This window comes from Pinus tabuliformis, chromosome 7, assembly GCF_031772625.1.
Source record: "Pinus tabuliformis cultivar Carrire ecotype Pingquan chromosome 7, CPIR1, whole genome shotgun sequence".
In the NCBI taxonomy this organism is placed as follows: Eukaryota; Viridiplantae; Streptophyta; class Pinopsida; order Pinales; family Pinaceae; genus Pinus; species Pinus tabuliformis.
The window spans coordinates 449,080,583-449,093,638 of record NC_142293.1 but is presented as its reverse complement, the minus strand read 5'-3'; positions in this window follow the sequence as shown (position 1 = coordinate 449,093,638).

Below are 13,056 nucleotides of genomic sequence, written 5' to 3'. Positions count from 1 at the left end.
AGAAAAACCAAAAAAGTTTCTTTTAAAGATGATTCAAAGAAGAAAACCCCAAAAGATCCATATGACATGGAGGGTCTACAAAAGGTCCTCAAGACTATGTCAAATGAAATGGTTGAAATCAAAAAACAAGTAGCTGAAACCTCAACAAAAAGGCCCTTTAGAACTTTCAAGAAAACTGAATCAAAGCCACCGAATGTTATATCTAATGCAGATTTAGATCCTGAAGAAGAAGAAGAAGAAACAATCTCACCAACTAATGATGAAGAGGAAGTTGTTGAATGCCATGGAATGTGGGATTTCATACTGCCTAACTCCGATACAGAAAATGAAGAAGAAGCTTTTCCTGTCACCACTAGGAGTAAAGGTGCCCCTGAACCCGTCCAGGCAACTTCAAAGAAAAGAAGTGCAGGTGCTACAACAACAAAGGAAAAGGTATCCACAAGGAAGCTAGCTGCAATGGTTCCCCAAAACCAACCTTCAACCTCAAATATGCCTTCAACATCTAAAACATTGGTAGTATCCGATTCAATGGATTACAATATCGTTGATGATATGAAGAAAACTAAGGCAAACATTACTATGTTTGAACTTAGTAAACTAAAACATCAACAGAAATTGCTTCTCAAAGAATTGAATGCTATTCGTTCTTCACCTCTTCCTAGTGCTAAAGTTGAAAATGATTCAGGACAACCACCTTCTAGCAGGATTGAAGCTACTAATATGATTTTGATCGGAGACAGATCCAATTCCCATACTCCTCCTTTCCTATTAACCTATGAGATTTATAATCGTAATCTGCACAATTGTTTGATTGACTCTAGCGCATCCTCAAATATAATGCCAGCTTTGGTTTGTTCCAAACTGAAGATTGAGCCCCATAAATCTGAAATTCACATTGTGCAGTTAGATAGAACCAAGGTACAGGTTGTAGGAGAAATTAACTCTGTAACTATCAAGTTATCAGCCGATCCACGAGTAGTTCAAAGAATTGATATCTTAATCGCCGATATACCTGAATTTTATGGTTTAATCTTGAGTAGGGATTGGTCTGAGAAGCTCCATGGGTATATTTCAACAGATTGGTCACACATGTGGCTACCCTACAAGGGAAAGCCAAATCAAATAAAAATCAATCGGGAAAAGCATATGACCCACACTGTTACAGAGTTTGAACAGGAGAATCAACCAATAGCATTTATTAACAATATCTTGCGGAATTATTCATTGGAATCATTCTTTGGCAACTTCACAGCCCAACCATCTCCTTTCTCAGTAAACAATTTTACATCTCAGATTGAAAATTATTCACAAACAAATAGGTCAAGATGTTTTAATGATACTGAGAAAACTGTAAATAAAATTGTTGATAATTCTTTATTTTGGTCTTTATATTTTGATGGCTCTAAGTCTAACGAAGGCTCGGGAGCAGGATGTATCTTGGTTAGCCCACAAGGAGAAAAAACAACGTTGTCCTGTAGGTTGGAGTTTGAATGCACAAACAACACAACTGAGTATGAAGCCTTAGTCCAAGGACTATACAAAGCGATTGGCCTTAAGGTTCAATATTTGAAAGTGTTCGACAATTCTGAAATTATTATCAAACAAGTGAGAAATACAATTCATTGTCTTTCAAACCATCTTAAACATTTGAATCAGTTACCGGAGAATCGCCAGTATGAACATTTTTATGCCAACGTTTCAAATCCCAAATGGGATCCATCATCAGGACTTTATCAGTCGCTGGTACAAGAACTCACCTCGCACTTTTCGGCATTCAATATTTCTTCCATCCCTAGGTCTCAAAATTCAGCAGCCGACTTGCTAGCCAATGTTGCTTCCAAACTCCTACCTTCCGAAGATTATAGCCCAGATATATTTTGAGTAGAATTTCTTTTTAGGCCTTCAATTCCTGACAATGTCACTAATTGGAGAGTATTCAATCACGATGAAGACATTTTACAATTTTTTACTTCCAAAAAGTCCTATGATGATCAGATCATAGAGGAAAGAGATCATGATCTTCAAATGAGAGAAAAGCATGAGGAAAACTCAATACCGAAGCCTGTGGTGAAGTTGGAGGATCTTTATGACATTAAAGACAGGTTTAAACCTGTGACTAATACAAAGCTCCAAAGTTCCACCTTGAGGTTTGAATTGATAAATCTTGGCACTGAGAAAAATCCTCAAAACATTAATCTAGGATTAGGACTTTCTGTGGAAGAAAAAACGACGTTCGTTAGACTCTTAAGGAAAAATAAACATGTTTTCACTTGGAAGTATGATGATTTAAAGACATATGATACATCCATCATCCAGCATACCATTCCAATGCTTGCTGAACAAGAACCAATTCAACAAAAGCTCAGGAAAATACATCCGAACCTAGAGAGTCAAATTAAATTTGAACTCAATAAACTCTTAAAGGCTAAGATTATTTCTCTCGTTCGACACTCAAACTGGGTCTCCAATATGGTGTCTGTTAGGAAGAAAAATGGCGATACCAGGATTTGTATAGATTTCAGAAACCTGAATAAGGCAAGCGTAAAAGACAATTTCCCATTACCTACTATGGAGCAGATACTCCATTTAGTAGCATGCTATGAATTGATGTCCTTTTTAGATGGTTTTTCAGGATATAACCAAGTTTTGGTCCATCCTGATGACAGAATTACAACTACATTCAGAGCAAAATGGGGAACTTATGCCTATCAGAAAATTCCTTTCGGACTCATTAATGCAGGAGTCACGTTCCAAAGAGCGATGGACATAGCTTTCAAAGGATTGATCAATAAAACAGTAGTTATCTACTTAGACGATATTACTGTATTTTCTAAAAAGAGAGCCAATCATTTGCATGATTTAAACCAAATGTTTCAACGCTGCAGAAGGTACGGTATTTCACTCAATCCCAAAAAATCCTTCTTCGCTCTTGATCAAGGAAAGCTCTTGGGCTTTATTGTTTCCAAAGATGGCATTTATATTGATCCAGATAGGATTAAAGAGATCTTTGAAATCCCTTTTCCTCATAATAAAAAATCCATGCAGTCATTTTTAGGCCAAATCAATTTTGTCAAAAGATTTGTTCCAGACTTTTCTCACATCATTTTGCCACTACAAACTATGATTAAGAAAAATTCAGTTTTTAGATGGGGATCAGCAGAAAAGGAAGCATTTGATTTAATCAAACAATCAATAATCAATGCCCCCGCTTTAAATACTCCTAATTTTTCTAATCATTTCACATTGTATACTATCGCATCTGATTTGTCTTATGCAGCAGTACTCACTCAGATTAATGATCACAACTTGGAAGCACCCATTTCATTTTATAGTTCAAACTTGCAGGGTGCTGAACTGAATTACTCCGAAGTAGAAAAACAAGCCTTTACTGTATATAAAGCTGTCAAACATTACAGACCCTTCCTTTTAAAATCCCATACAAAATCTATAGTTCCTTTCCCTACAGTAAGGCAACTATTAATCCAAAGGGAATTAGGTGAAAAAAGGGCAAACTGGGTTACAACACTTCAAGAATATGACTTGCAAATCAGGCCAGCAAAGATTGTTAGAGGCCAAGGTTTTTGCAGGTTATTGGCAGGAGCATCCAACATTCAACAACCAGGTGATACAGAACATATCGAAGAAATCAATTAGATAAGTATTACTGATTCTGAATCACAATATGCAGACTTGATCTTTTATTTGAAAAATGGATATGCACCTCCTAACCTATCTTATAAAAACAAAAGGGCCATTAGATTAAAAGCAGAAAACTTCACAATTATTGATGATGTACTTTTTAGGCAAAATTATGATTCAATCTTATTAAGATGCCTAGAAAAACCTGAAGCACAAAAGGTTTTGCAGGAATTACATGATGGACCAGCAGGAGGACATTTTGGAGCTGACACAACAACCCACAAAATCATTCATGCTGGATACTATTGGCCCACCCTGTTCAGAGATGCTCATGAATATGTAAGGAAATGCCGAAGTTGTCAAACTTCTAGTGGAAGACAAAGAAAGCCAGCTTTCCCTTTGCAACCAGTCAACATTGAACAACCATTTGAGCAATGGGGATTAGACATCATTGGAGAAATCACTCCACATTCTTCCAAACAGCATAAGTATATCCTTACTGCCCCTGATTTTTTTACTAAGTGGGTTGAAGCGATTCCTTTAAAGACAACAAATTCTGAGGCAATTATAGAATTCATAGATCAATTCATCATTACCAGGTTTGGTGTCCCAAATGCTCTTGTTTTTGATAATGCATCTTATTTCTCAGGAAATGCTATGTTTGATTTCGCTATTAAAAGAGGATTTAAATTGAAATATTCTGCTAATTACTATCCCCAGGGTAACGGTTTAGAAGAATCTACCAATACAAATCTAATTAAGATTATTAAGCGAACTATCGAACAGAATCATAAAAACTGGCACAAATCTTTAATATTCGCACTATGGGATGATAGGATAACATAGAAAGCTTCTATAGGTTCTTCTCCATTCAATCTTGTATATGGGAAAGAAGTAGTGCTACCAAGAAATCTTGTCCTTCCTTCTCTATCCCTAGTTCAATTTATTGAAGAAAGCCCTTCTTCTTCTATTCAACTTAGACATGATCAAATCTTAAAATTAGAAGAGGAGAGAGAAAAAGCCAAAGTTACTCATGCAAAACATCAACAAATTATCAAGTCATCCTTTGATTCAAATTCATCCAATTCAAAACAGTTGCAAGTCGGTGATTTAGTTCGGAAATGGGACAAATCCCATGAGGATCAAGGAAAACACACCAAGTTCCAGAAAATGTGTCTTGGGCCATTTCAGATCCGCGAGAAGATAGGCCATTCGACCTTCATATTACAAGATCTATCAGGTTTGAGAGATTCTCTCCCTGTTAATGGCCTCATCTTAATGAAATTCTTCAATTGAGGAGGTAACCCCTTCTCCTTTTTTTAGTTTAGTGGAATTTGTAGTTTGTAGGACCATTAGGAAATAAAGTTGTAAGATATCTCCCATTGACCTTTGCTATATTTAAAAGTTGCTCAAAAGAAGTAGTGTTGATATTTACTTTTAAAATAATAGAAGCCTTAGACAAAAGGGACAATTTCTAGGAAACTAGGTATAATTGCATTCTGAAACCACACTTCAATTTTTGTGAACTCTTCTCAAGGTTTAGAAGTATTGTAAATCATTTTATGTTTTCAAATTGGTCGCAAAAAAGGTTATCAATATCAAAACAGAAACTAATCCAATTTCAGCATCTTCAACTCTTACCTTGTCATCCATTCTCTCTTAAGGAGAAAATTGTCCATCCCATTCATCGAAGTTTGTGATTACTCAGAGTGTAATTCTAAAATATTTGATTTAGAAGATAAGGGGTCTTATTACAAGCTTGCTTACCATGATCATCGAGAAATAGTTTAACCGACATTACCAACACTGCATACCAAAATAGGGTAATGGCTTAGAATTATAAGACAAGGGGTCTCATCACGAGCCAGCTTGTTTGGTTAAATTAATACCAATGAATGGCATTGTCAAATAGTTGGCCACCAAACCAGGACAATGGCTTTTTATCTTACAAAATAACAGAAAAATAAAAAGAGATACAAAATATGAAAGCATGTTTTGAATTCATTCTGTTAATCATACTCTGAAATGGATGGGATAATGGACAATAACGTGGTTAAAAGGTATCCCTGTCGAAACTATGAACGTTTGCTGGCAGGAGAGGCTCTACCTATGACAAAGGAGTCAATTCTAAAAGATGATTTGGAAAGGTTTTCTGTTTTATCATTATCAACCAATAGAGGCAAATTTAAAACTTAGAATGTATCTAATTTTAAACAAGAGAGGAGATTAGCAAAGATAGTTTTTATTTTACTTGGAATGCATATATACCAAGTTATATTAGAATTTTCCTCTTTGATGAGATTCCTATTTTAAGAAAGTTTAAGTATTTCAGTACTTTTCAGAGATAACTGTTTCTCCCAACGAATCGCCAATTGTTGTGCCCTACAACAACCCCCCATTTCATACAAATTTTATTTTTAAAACTAGAATATGAAATGGGTCCCTTTTAGAATTAAATTTGTATCAACTTAGCATTATTCAAAAGGTCCGAAAATAAATAAAAAATTATAAACCTTTTGATAAATTACATAAGCGGTCTTATAATAAAAAAATGAATAATCCCTTATTATTGCGATAAAGCGATCGCAAGATCGCATATCACAATAAAAAAGGATACATAACAAAAGGCCCATTAAGTTTTCCCCGATGCGACAATACACGAATGGCTATCGGATATCGGCAATGGCAAGCTATCATAACAAAAATCCCCCTTTTCGCTCCGATGCAATATCGCTATCGGTGATCGGAGATGTACCATGCATGCATCTAAGGCCCTCACTCAAAACTCCCGATGTGAATTGACAATATCGCTATTGGCAACTGGGGATTCCGAAAGGAACCAATATAACAACTCAAGCATTCCCCTGATCGCCGATTGCGATAAAGCTAGGCGCGGATTTCAAAAAGGATTGATAAAGCCGGGATATTACGGTTAATTAGTATTAAAGGCCTTATCTTCCCGATAGCGATTCACTTACGCTCAACCGTCAAAACATCAAAGACACGCTTAAATCAATCATTCGGCCAATAAATGATATGATGAGAATTTAAAGGATTGACAGGTTTAAACGGCCATTTAATGAGACAGTAAGTCTAAAATCTCTTCAAAGATTGTATCCGCGAGCACCTTAAGTTAATCATCCATTATGCATTGATTAATATATCTCGTTCATATTTGGTTTGCACCACCAATTCTCACATTACGTTCATTTTCTCTTCTGTGCAGAACTCTTCCGAAGCAGCAAATTCAAGCCAAATGGGGAAGAAATCGAAGAAAACTAGAACAGATTCCGCTTCGGCAGTTACATGACAACACATTGCCGATCCTGGACAAAGCAAAAAGGGACTGATTTCAGACACCACATGTTTAGGACTCGGTAAAACTACTTGGCTGAACATCTACAATCTGATTGAGGCCGAAGAGCCTGAGGTAACAACAGTGCAAGCCACAGCAGACCCGACCCGGAAGTCTGATGCTACCCTAAAGGATTTAGCTGACTCTTACCTTCATTGGATAGCAGCCCGAGAACAAATTCTCCCATATACAGATGTGGTGAGATGGAGAATTGAAGGAGTCCCAATCACCAACAGAACATTCCGCACCATGGATGGGAGTGTCTTTGGCTCGTTTCAACCTGATGATTTGAGGCAAATGTATCATTTGCCTGCACTGGAGAAGAAGTACAACAAAGCGTTTTTGGAGAAGCTCAGAAATGAAAATGACATTGAATCAGAACCTATAAGGGATTGGAGGCAAAACCCAGCGAAACACAAGCACGAGTCTTCGGGTAAGTACTCTGTCGATTCCTTGTGTTCTCCTTATTGTTATGCCAGAGTAATGATGTGTAGGTTGTGGGGGTTACATGATTCCGCAAACTTCACTATAGAGATGGTTCCTTTGATGGAGGCAGCATGTAATAGTGAAATAATGGATTGGGGAACTATACTATCTGATAAGCTAGCAACCGCAGTTCTTGATTTCAGAAACAAGTCCCGCGTTACTGAAAGGTTTATTCCCCCATTCTACTATAGTGCCTATATCTTGGACACCCTGTGTTTTAATTCTGAATTTCTTGTGCTTGGGTGGAGATGGACTCCACAAGACCCCATGCCTATTCATATATACCATCAGAAGTTATGGAAAGCCCACTATAAACACCATCTATATCAAGTTTGCAATGGTTTTATGCTACCCATTCACTATGCCATTTTTGATAAACCTGCTCCTAAGATTTCCTCTCAGGCAGAGATTGACTTGACATCCATAGGGAGATGGTTCAGAGAAGAAAAATTCACCTATGTAAGAGTTTTTAGCAGCCAGGCCAAGCCTCATGTCCTCCCTTTGTATATACCCGATAAACTGTTAGCCCGGGAGGTAGCCTATCAGATTACATCCGAAGGAGTTACACAGACTCTAAGGAACAAAAAGAAGGAGGTTTGGCCCTCTTTTCCTCTAAGATGCAGTGTCTACGCTCTGCAGGATTTTAAACATGCAGAGAAGGAAGCAGATAAGATTAAGGCACTGAATCTCGCTACTCTTCCTAATAGGCGATTTGATCCAAACAAATTCGCCTACAATGCACTTGAACAGGAAAAATTAACTAAATTTGACCATAAAGATGATATGTTTGATGACCTGTTCTCCTCAGCTGAGTCACTATTTCAAGTTAAATCACTAGCTAGAATGAAATATCAGGATGACGGGTTAGTTGAATTTAATAGACTTAGAGAACAGAGGTTACAAACTCTGCCTCTAGATCTGTTAGCAACGACCCCGATGACAAAATCAAAGCGAGCCTGAGCAGCGGCTCACTAAGGAACCTCCTGCTACATCAAAAATTGCTGGGGAAATCTAAACAAAAGTGTAGGAGGAAGTGCAGAGAAGAGAGCAGGAAGAAGTGCATAGAAGAGAGCAACAAGAGACACAGAGGAAAGAGCAGGAGTAGAGCAGCACAAAGGTGAATGTAGATGCCTAGATAGACCCGAAATTTCTCGAGGAATGGTAGAAATTTGACTCAATCATAAGCAATCTTGAGAGCTCAAAGGAAGCCGAAACATCAAAAGTGGCTGACACACAGGAGACAACATCTAAACAGGTTCCAAGTGGAACCAGCGGCCTACCCATTTCTACAGGAATAGAAATAATTCCCAAGGATCCTTCGGATCAAATCATTTTGCAAGTGGAGAAGAAACCTCCGTTGGATGTCTTTTACAGTCCAAAGCACAAGGCTGTAGTAAAACGACAGCGGAAAGGAGAAGGACTGATCAGCCTTCCCTATTCCCTGAAAAAACAGTGACGGGTAACGTGGTTTGGAAGGACGAGTTTGATCCTTCTGATGACCTAACAAAACTATCCCAATATGCTGGAGCCTATTCAGCAGCCACCATAGACAAGGCATCAGAAGTTAGTAATCTATTAAAAGGAAAAGACCAGGAAATCACTTTGCTACAAGCGCAACTATCGGAGGCACAGCAGAAGGCAGAACAAGCAGAACAACAATTGTTTACACATCAACAAATAAATAATCAATTGAATAAACAATTGCAGGAAGAGAAACAGAGAATTGATTCGAGTGCAGTTCAAAAGCAGAAAGAGTTGTCGGAAGCATTGGAAAAACTAAAAGCAATGAATGAACAGATGGTGAAGTCGAAAGATGAGCAAATTGCTCAATTATCAGCACAAATATAGAAGACCAAGAATCTTCAAAATCTAGCCGTGTTCAGAGCCGAAGCATTACAGATTAATAAAGCATTGGTGACACAAATAAGGCTGTTATGTCAACAAATCACCCAAGTAGAACCCCTATGTGACACAACAACATCAATAAGTGATAAATCGACTAATGCTAGAACAGACTTGGAGCAGGCCAATGAGACCTTGACTAATTTTCTTGAGTGGCAAGACACTGATGAGGGACAGGCCGCTAATTTTCCAAAAATCCTAGAATCACATAAAGAGATCCTATTTATGGAATGGCAGTCCCAGTTAATGAAAGCAGAGAGAGCAGTTTCCAGATGCAAGTTAACAACAAGTAATTTGGTTTAATTGATTAATGATGCTCTCTACTTATCTAACATAATCTCTCAATGTACCCCAGGTAAATTGCTATCGGCTAAAACATTGGAGCAGTCATGTTATCAAGAGCTGGAGAAAAATGGGAGATTAATCGCAGGAATTAACAGTTTGACATTGGACACCTATTGGTTGTTCCTTGTCAAACCATACAGCCAGAGAGTCGCCCTCAAATGCCTCACAGATGCAATCGGGTGTATCATTCCCGATATACAAGATGCCACCTATGTTGCCCAACTCGATTCTTGTCTCAACCAACCACCAGAAGTAGAACCTATGCTTGGAATATGCCAACTCAGGTCTAAAGGAAAATAGCCTAAGTGATGAATCATGCTACCGACTGCCACATTGCCATGAGGAAGATATTCCGAATCAAGTTGTACAATTAAGTAGGATTTTAGTTAGTTAGTTTTAATCAAGTATTTATAGCCCCTTTCATGTATTTAGAAAGGGTCGTAAGTTTTTGTATATGACTTAAACCTGAAGTTGCACTGCTGTACTTCACGCATATTCTTTTATAAAGACTAGGCCAATTATTCCCATTTTTATAACGAAGCTTTTATGTGAATGTGCACTACTGCCTTTGTTTAAAAGTATTTATGCGTCGGAAGAAGTAATTCAAATAGCGATTGATATTGGGAGTGATTTTTAGCTCATATGGTACTACTATATATGTCTGAGTTCATTCCGTTTATGTGAATTGTTGTTTGATCTCTCTTGCTATTATCAGATATATGCATGTGTTTTTAACAGCATTCTTTATACTTTTCACTACTGGATGTTTACAGCATGCTTGTCTTTTAATCATACATGTATCGATAATATAAAAGGATAAGTGTAGCAATGTGTTAATCACTTTGTTCAACTATTTGAACAAAGCAATCATTAAGTGAATGAATGTCTATGTTTATTGCTTAGAGTCATCTATATGCCTATTGATGAATAGAGATCATCAAACATTGCACTTAAAAGAATAGAAGCCTCCCGGGATAGAATAGTTATTTATATTTTCGCTGATAGACTAAGTCATGCATTCATTATCATTTATTAGAAATCAATCACTCATCCATCCCCTTTTATTCATTATTGGGAAACTGGTCCCATTATATCCAGTCTGAGCCACCATCCCAAACGGAAAAGGAGCTGTATTAAGGTCTGGACCGGGTGGTTATCCCCCAATGTTGATACAATGATTTTCGGGGCATCAACACAACCTCATTGGCACTCAATAGATTTGTACTACCATATACAATGCACAATAGTTTCCAAGTTCCATATGAACACTAGATTGATAATTAAATACATTATTTCTCATTTATCTGCTAAGTAATTAGGATGTAACTAAAGAGCCTATCATTTTTAATGTTGTTTTCAAGGAAATATGAACAACACTATAATTTGTTTTTGTTTTTGTTTTATTTAGTTAGTAAATTTCCATTAAGTAGTTGGTGTGATGTTTTTTACTCAAGCTTTTCCTTTACACTTTCTTTTCTTTGAAATAATTTCTTTTTAGTCTTCCATGCATAGACATAGAAAATAACAATGTATAACTGTCAACTCCATTAAATATCCCCACAAGTCTAAAACTAAAAGACACTATCAAGAGGGAAAGGGCCATAGTTAGTTGAACTATTTAACTCACATATCAATCTCCCTTGCCATGAAAAAATTGGAGTCATCTATTCAGGGACCTGAAATTGTACAAAACTCATCTTCTACACAAATAGAAATATTTTTCTCTAAATGTTTGACAAATGATCTTTCCTACTCTTAATGGTTTATTTTCCTTAACTCTCGCAAGGCACCTTTATAAGGTGAGGGCACTTCTTAAAAAAATATGCATGCGATATTGCCAAGGGAAAGGTATCAACATTTAGATTCCCTATTCTAGATTTAGTTGAAGCAGAGAAGATGAATGATATTCCACCTTCAACCTTAGCTAAATTCCATGGCTTATTAAAAGAGGATCCTAGCACGTTCCTCTTTTAATTTTATGTTCTCTACAAAATTGAGTATGTGAAAACTATGTAAACATTGAAATTCTTCCCTACTGTACTCAAGAATGGTACACTACATTGGTTCAGCAGCCTTAGCAAGGACCACATCCACAATTGTGAATAGATGAAACCTAAATTCTTGGATAACTATTAATATTATTTTAAATAAAAGTAAAGGAGGGAGGAAGTCTTCAATATGACCAAAAATTAAGACATGATTCTTGGAGACATCAATGAAATATTCAACTACAATTTACAATAGAAGATATAGAGGGTTTGGCCTCTCATACACTAGATATCTTATTTCTACAAGGAATATAAGATGTTTGTATTGATATTCTAAACTTAATGGGTGGATATGTCTCCCAATAATATTTTGATTCCATCATCAAGTTATGTTGAATATATTCTAGAGGTACTTCAAAGACTTACAAAGGATCAAGAGATATATTAATGTGAGTGGAAAGACTACGATTAATTCAATTATAAGTCCAGAGATTGGTAACATGCTAGAAGACTTTAAAACTATTATACTTATTTCATTAAATTCTGAACTAGACATGTTACACGTGAACAATAAGAAGGTAGAACCATAATGATCTTTGTTAATATTTTGTCCAAAGTGTGTAAGAAAGAACCCATTGAAGGAATGAACTAAGGTTTGCACAATATGCAGTGATAGATCATGCTAGAAGTAAGTTTCCATCCCTTTTTGGATTAAAATTTGTCTACTAAGAAGCCAAAGAATTAGTGAAACTATTTTCATCTCTAAGATTGGTCCTTGGTAGCCAAACCCTCATAGGGTTGGATGATTTTGTCCTTCAGAGGCACTCAACACACCTTACTACAACCACTATACCACTTATTCCTTCCCCACCAATGAAGCCATTCAAATTAGCTCCTTGTTAATGTCAACTTTCTACACAACCCATTCCAAACACAAATAATGTCAACGAGTCTCAATTGGAGGAATTTTTTGAGCTAGCTACTTATGCCACTTACTCCATCTCTCCCTTTGATTATCACAATATCCATATCACATCAAGGAATACCTTGAATAAAGAAAATACTCTTGTCAAAATTTAAGGCAATGAGGAAGTTCTAAATGAATAATTCAAAATGGTTAACAATCTTGAAATGTTAATAATAAATGAAGCCTTCTCATAACCATAGGTTCGTCTTGGTCCAAAAATATTGGACCTAGAGAAACCTATCACCTAACCTGAAATATATTTCTTAGGAAAAAAAATGTGTGTATTCACATACCACTATTTCAAGAAATTAACAATGTTGTTATATATTTAAAAGTGGTAAGAGGGTTATGTTTAAGGAGGATTGATAGAATAA